Below are 7,094 nucleotides of genomic sequence, written 5' to 3' on the forward strand. Positions count from 1 at the left end.
CCTTCACTCCGCAGTGCCTAACACCTAGCCAGGGGTTAACTTGTTCCTGTACCAGTCCAGGGGCCTAACTGAGGTCCTTGCCCAGTTCCAGGACTCTCTCTCTGGTGAGTTAGGGTCAACAAGGCCCAACAACCGTCTCCCCAGAGAAGGGGGGCGGGCACCGACCCTGTACCCCGACTCCGGACCTCTTCAGGTGCAGGTGCCCGCTGCCAGATGGGGCACCTGTAAATTCAGGGTTGTTCCTGGGGCGGGCACCGAGTTATGGCCCGACACACCCTCCAACTCCACTACACAAAGCCCCACTCACTGGCCGCTTTTAGGCTGCTGGGTCTGGGCTCCTCTTCCACTGGGACGCAGGGCTCCTTTCCAGAGGAGGGGGCAGGCACAGGCAATGTGCCTCGAGGCCCCTCCCTCCTTGTGGCATCACTCCCCTCTTCTCTCGGGGGCCCGGGGGGGGGGGGGTTACTGTATCTCTGTGTGGCCCCAACGGGGCTTCCTTCACTGGTTTCCACAGGTCGGGAGGCGGGGCTGGCACCGGCAGTGTACCCCGGCCCCGCCTACCTTACCGGCCCCTCGCATGGGGCACAGACCGGCGGGGTGGCCTCCCGCTCTGGTCGCTTCTCTCGGGGCTCCCTCCTTGGCACGGGGGCCCCGCAACGGCGCGTCGCCTGGGTCCTCCCTCCTACAAGGGGACCCAGGGCTTTGGGTCGCTCCTCGCGGCCTCCTCAATCCGGGCCGCAGACCGGCGGGGTGGACTCCCGCTCCGGTCGTCCTTCACAGGGCTCCCTCCTGACCACGGGGGCCCTGCACCGAAGCTTCACCCTGGTCCTCCCTCCCTCACGGGGACCCGGGGCTTTTACTCCGCTTCTTCCTGTCCTCCCGGCCGCCCGGGCAGGCAACCAATCCCTGCGCGGCGTTGGCGGGGCGGGCCGATGACGCGGCCGGCGCCCCCCTCACGTGACGCGAGAGCCGCGGCCTCAGGGCCTAGCGCGGCCCCTTTCTCACTTCGGTGGCCCTCTCCTGGTACCGGGGGCCGCCGCAACGATACCCACAGCAGTGGGGGGAATCCCCACGACAGCGCCGGGCCGCAGCGGTGATTTCCGGCGGCAATAAGGGGTAGGCTCCCTTTTAATTAATTCTCGATATAGTGGCAAAAGCGCGCCTCCTCAAACAGCGCTATTCACAGGCTGCCACAGTCTCCTCAGGAAACAGCATTTTCCACAGCGCTCTACTCCTCAAACCACGGTGCTACTCACAGCGCACTGCTCCTGGCACGCACACAGCAGTTCTGGGGCAGATTAGCGCTTCCAAATTATAGCGCTTCCTAGGGGGAGCACAGCAGGCCCTCAGAACAAAGCGCTTTTCTTCCCACAGCGCTGGGTAGGCAGTCCAGGGCTTCTAAGGTCACGCAGCTCCTCCCAGTCCAGCGCTGAAGGGCAATGCAGCAGCAGCACTTCCAAAGGGGCCACAGCTTCCTGGGGGCACCAACCTCCCCAAACAGCGTCTGACAGGCACACCTCACGGAGGGGGGGGTGAACAGTTCCACAGCCAGCCCCAGGGGCACACTCCTCACCTCCTGGGGGGTTCAAACCCACAGCATTCCTCCTCTTCTGGGCACCTCTTTCCCTCAGCGCTGTCGTAGTTCAAGGTCCCACAGCGTCAAGGACCTAGGTAGGGTCCTCCCTTGTCAGGGGCCCATGAGGACAGCAGAGGGGGGGGTTTATAGGGGTGCAGGGCCAGCTCACAGGCCCCTGTGGCGGTAGCACCTCACAGCAGGTCCCCTCTCTTCCTTGTCCCAGCGCTGACTGACTTTCTGGTGGCACTTCTCCCTTCTTATACCCTCCTCCCTCACAGAGCCAGCACCTTCCGGAATGTTGGGGAAAACTGGTTCACACTGGCTCAAGGGGAGGGGTTGAGCACCCTGGGTGCCAGGCTTCCCTCCAAAAGCTAGGGGTGGCTGGGTATTAATAACTAGACCGCCAACCCAACGCCGTCAGGTGGCAAAACCCAGGGCCATGGCATCCATTTTAAAATCACAGTACATTTCAGTCAGGTGCATTTTTAACATGGGGGAATATTTTCGGCAGACCATCTAACCACATTTAATTTTTACAACAGGGCAACTCTTACCACACATGGTCCTTATATGTTTAATACCATGGGGGAGACATTCAAATTAGGGGGGCAAAAAGCGAAAAATTTGGGGGAAAGGGCCAAGTCCAACAATGACACTATATCTTTAAAGAATGTTTTATGTGTTAAGTTCTTATTCTCATTTGATGTGTTCTGGAATGGTTACGTTCCGTGGAATATTGCCTCAGACCTCGACATGTGTAGTCGTGGGTTTTCTCTCTCCTTCTCAAATAAAACCCCTAACTTTAATTTACAATATGCTAATTGGATCTCTAGTTCATTTTCTTAAATTTAACTAAGAGATCCATTACTACATTGTGCTTCTCCAGACGCTCTTAAAATATACTGCCCACCAGTATGGATGACATGTGATTCCTACATCTTGTAATCTTCATTGGCTTATGTGACATTCCCTGTAGACTGATTTACATATTTGCCTGATCATTTGTCTCTGTATAATGTGTGTGTGATGTAAAGTACTGTGACACCCTACAATAATATGAGTAGAGATATACAACAAATGAAATGCATAAGAGAGAGTTGCTACGGAGAGATGAGGGGCACTGGAAGAGGGTTTTAGTGAGGAAGTCTGAGGAGGAGGTCAATAGGGTGCTACGGAGAGATGAGGGGCGCTGGTGGACAGTGGCAGTGAGGGAATCTGAGGAAGAGATCAATAGCGGGGGCTACGGAGAAATGAGGGGCGCTGGAGGAGGGTGGCAGTGAAGGGATCCAAGGAGGAGGTCATGAGGGAGAGCCCGAGAAGTGTCACTTGCCTGATACTCTAACATCAGAAACATTCTCTTTCCATCAAGGGGACATTACATGAAAAAGAAAACTTTTTGAGAGTGAGAACATTTAGAAAGAGATTTGCAAGGAAAATAATGAGCTTTACTGGCCCTTCCTTGTAAAACTTAGGAGAGATAAAGGAGGGCCCTGAAGCAGGCCTGGCTAGACATATAAGTGACAAATCTGGCCCGCCGTGGCCCACCCGAATGCACACTTGGCCCACCCTAATAAAAATTCCTGGAGCTGGGCCTGGATAAAATTAAGATGTGTTCTTATGTGTTCCTTTGAATTTAATGTGATGTTCTCTGGTGATGTATTAGTCTATACTGCTGTTCCTCATGTACAAAACGTGGCCATGGACCCATACCTGCTGACTGCAGACCTCACTTACTCTTAATGGTTTCTCTTTCCAAGGCCCCCGGATGGAGCAAGTGTGAAAGAAAAAAATACATGTCCCTAAAGTAAAAACTGTCAATCAAGAGCTGTATTGATCTATTGATTTTCGGACATTATAAACATCTTGTTTTACAGAATCCACAGTCCTAATTAAGGCATCTGTGAGGTGTTAAATAATCTGTAACACGTTCAATAGTATAGTAGTTTAGCAGACAGGTATCCCCTATTGGCAAAGACTCTGGGGAGCAGGAGTGTCTGTGCTTGCAGAAACCTTCCTTTAAAATGGACCTTTGTGACCAGACAATGAAAAAAACAAGTTTGCCTATGTACAGAAAAATTATTAAAGACCACTACCTCCAATGATAAATTGCCTTGTTGCTGATAATGCAAATACATTGGTGGAACCCTGCTGAGGACCACAATCTGATTCTATATTTTGTGTCTATGACGCTCAGACTCTTGCATTGTTGTCTGTTGTCTATGTCTATGTGCGTATCTAGGAGACTGGAGTGTCTGCCAGCAGGGACCGTGCTCAGAAGTTGAGGAAGCGCCGAGGGCTGAGAGCTGCGCAGCGGTGAGGCAGGCTGAAGAGTGACAGACTTCAACTGCTGTGCTCAGACCCCCTCATCTTGCTGCTGCCTCCTTATTCCTGCCCTCACCTTGATCGCCCGGGAGGGGCCGAGGCGACAGCATGAAGGGGGCCGTTGATTTCGAGGAGTGCTTGAAGGACTCTCCCCGTTTCAGAGCCGCTTTGAAGGAGGTTGAAGGTGATGTGACGGGACTGGAAGTGAAACTTGATAACCTTGGTAAGCTATGTAGTGGCATGATTGATGCAGGCAAGGCCTTTTGGGCTGCCAACAAGCAATTTATGAATGGCATGCGGGACCTGGCACAGTATTCGAGCAAGGATGTGGTGATTGAGTCTAGCTTGACCAAGTTTTCAGACTGCCTCCAAGAAATGATCAATTATCACACAATCCTGTTTGACGAAGCTCAGAGATCCATTCAAACACAGCTCCAGACATTTATTCAGGACTATCTTCCAAAATTCAAAGATGCAAAGAAGCAGTTTGATAAGGTCAGTAAAGAAAAAGAAAACGCTCTAGTTAAACATGCCCAAGTTCAAAGAACAAAACTGCACGAGGTGGAGGAGGCAACAAACATCTTAATCGCAAAAAGAAAGTGCTTCCAGCACATAGCTTTGGACAACGTCCTTCAAATCAATGTTCTTCAGTCAAGGCGGAGGTCTGAAATTTTAAAATCAATGTTGTCCTTCATGAAGGCACATCTCAGCTTCTTCCACCAGGGCTACAATCTCTTCAGTGAACTTGAACCGCACATGGAAGAGCTTGGTTCACAGCTGGATCGGCTTGATGTGCATGCAGCAAAGCAGAAGAGGGACATGGAACAAAAACACTCCACTATTCAGCAGGAGGATTTCACCAACGATGATCTCGGACTTCAATACAATGTTGATACTGCTAATGGCATTGTGGTGGAAGGATATCTCTTTAAAAGGGCCTCTAATGCCTTTAAAGCTTGGAACAGGCGCTGGTTCTCAATACAAAACAACCAACTGGTATATCAGAAAAAAATGAAGGATAACCCCAAAGTGGTTTTTGAAGATTTACGGCTCTGCACAGTTAAACACTTTGAAGACATAGAAAGACGTTTCTGCTTTGAAGTAGTCACACCAACAAAGAGCCGCATGCTACAGGCTGACTCAGAAAAGCTGCGACAGGCATGGATTAAAGCTGTCCAAACCGGCATTGCTGCCGCATATAGAGAAAAGAGTGATGAGACGGAGAAGGTGGATAAGAAATCTCCACCTTCCACAGGAAGTCTGGACTCTGGCAGCAATGTGCAAGAAAAATCAGTTAAAGGTGAAAGTGCCTTACAGCGGATCCAGTGTATCGCTGGAAACTCGGTCTGCTGCGATTGTGGTCTGGCGGATCCGCAATGGGCCAGCATCAACCTTGGAATCATCCTGTGCATTGAGTGTTCTGAGATACACAGGAGCCTTGGAGTGCACATTTCAAAAGTAAGGTCATTAACGTTAGATACATGGGAGCCTGAAGTACTAAAGCTGATGTGTGAACTGGGAAATCAAGTTATTAATCGAATATATGAAGCTAAATTGAAAACCCTTGGAGTAAAGAAGCCAGACAATGAAAGTCCAAGAGTGGAAAAGGAGGCATATATCAGAGCAAAGTACATGGAAAAGAGGTTCGTGAACCAGGACTGCGTTGCTTCACACCCTCCTGATGGACAGGAAAGGCCTTATTCCCAGTGCAAGAACGAAGACCTCAGCAGTTTTGAGAAGTCCCTGGCATCACAGGATCACTTCTCAACATCTGCCAGAAGTTCAGTGAAAAGCAATGCCAGTGTATTGCACTTCAGTTCAGAAGGCATTCGAGAACTACTTGCCTCTTTTGTATCCTCAAAAAGTTTGCATCAACCAGTCCTAGAAGTCGAGAAGCGAGATTCTTCAGTATTTCAGGATTCGAAAAAGTTTCATCCGGGGCTGTACCTTTATCGAGCTGCGCATGAGAGAAGCCTTCCTGATATGGCAGAAGCATTGGCACATGGCGCAGATGTTAACTGGGTGAATGCAGAGGACAACAACACAACACCCCTCATTCAGGCTGTGCATGGGTGCTCTTTGGTCACTTGTGAGTTCCTGCTGCAGAATGGTGCCAATGTTAATCACATGGACCTGCATGGCAGAGGACCCCTGCATCATGCAACTGTTTTAGGGCACACCGGGCAAGTCTGCTTATTTCTGAAGCGTGGGGCAAATCAGCACACCAAAGATGAAGAAGGAAAATGCCCCTTGACTATTGCACTTGAAGCTGCAAATGCTGATATTGTAACCCTGTTGCGAGTGGCAAGAATGAAAGAGGAGATGCGGGAATCTGAAGGACTGTATGGACAGCCAGGTGACGAGACCTACCAGGACGTAATCCGTGATTTTTCACACATGGCATCCAATAATCCTGAGAAATTAAACCGTTTCCAGATGTCCGATACACCAAAGTTTTCAAAGATGTAGAGGAGAAAAGTGCACCCTTGTCCTCACCCACACCTGGTCCTTCCTGAGTAAAGTGCCTGGTCCCTGGCTCATTGCCTGACTTAGGGAACATTAGTTTAAGAACCGAACAGTCTGGAACCTCCAACAGCATTTGATTGACACCATGAATATAGGGTCCTTTATATACAGAAAGACACCACAGGGCACCAGAAATATGGATACCTCAGCAGCCAGTCTAGCAAAGTGCTCCTTGGTTTAAATATATCAAGTTACCACATGTTCCTACTGTCCATGTATTTCACCTTGTGGTACCTCAGCGGAAGGATACACAGATTTGAAGTCTTCTCATTGTAAATCCTAAGTGAAGCAGATGCCATGCTATGTAGTATATGTCAATTCTGGTGTCTGTTTTCCATGTAAAACACACACCAGTGCATGTTCTAAAATTGTTTATACTGTTATTCTAGACGGCAGCTTTTGAATATCTAATTGTAGTTTTCATGTCCTAGTCAACAATGACTAGCTTGCCATTTCATTTTCTTAGCTTCAATAATAGAGGTATCAGTTTTAAAAGATACATTTGGCACATAGTTAAATGGGCACCATGTAGCATTCTCGTTTATGAATTTATTTACCCATTTTTTAAATTCTTTAATATTGTGAACGGTATGCAAAGTACGAGGTTTTCAGAATCCTTGCTAGCACCTTACTTGGATATAATGAATGTAATTCTTGGAACGAAATCAAG

General features: G+C 49.4%; 1 pseudogene; it reads left to right on the forward strand.

Moving 5' to 3' along the window:
* Positions 1 to 4,006: 4,006 nt before the first annotated feature.
* LOC147727546 (arf-GAP with coiled-coil, ANK repeat and PH domain-containing protein 2 pseudogene) lies at positions 4,007 to 6,367 on the forward strand (annotated as a pseudogene).
* Positions 6,368 to 7,094: the final 727 nt, after the last annotated feature.

The sequence above is a fragment of the Lissotriton vulgaris genome, chromosome 3_1 (genome assembly GCF_964263255.1).
Source record: "Lissotriton vulgaris chromosome 3_1, aLisVul1.2, whole genome shotgun sequence".
In the NCBI taxonomy this organism is placed as follows: domain Eukaryota; kingdom Metazoa; phylum Chordata; class Amphibia; order Caudata; family Salamandridae; genus Lissotriton; species Lissotriton vulgaris.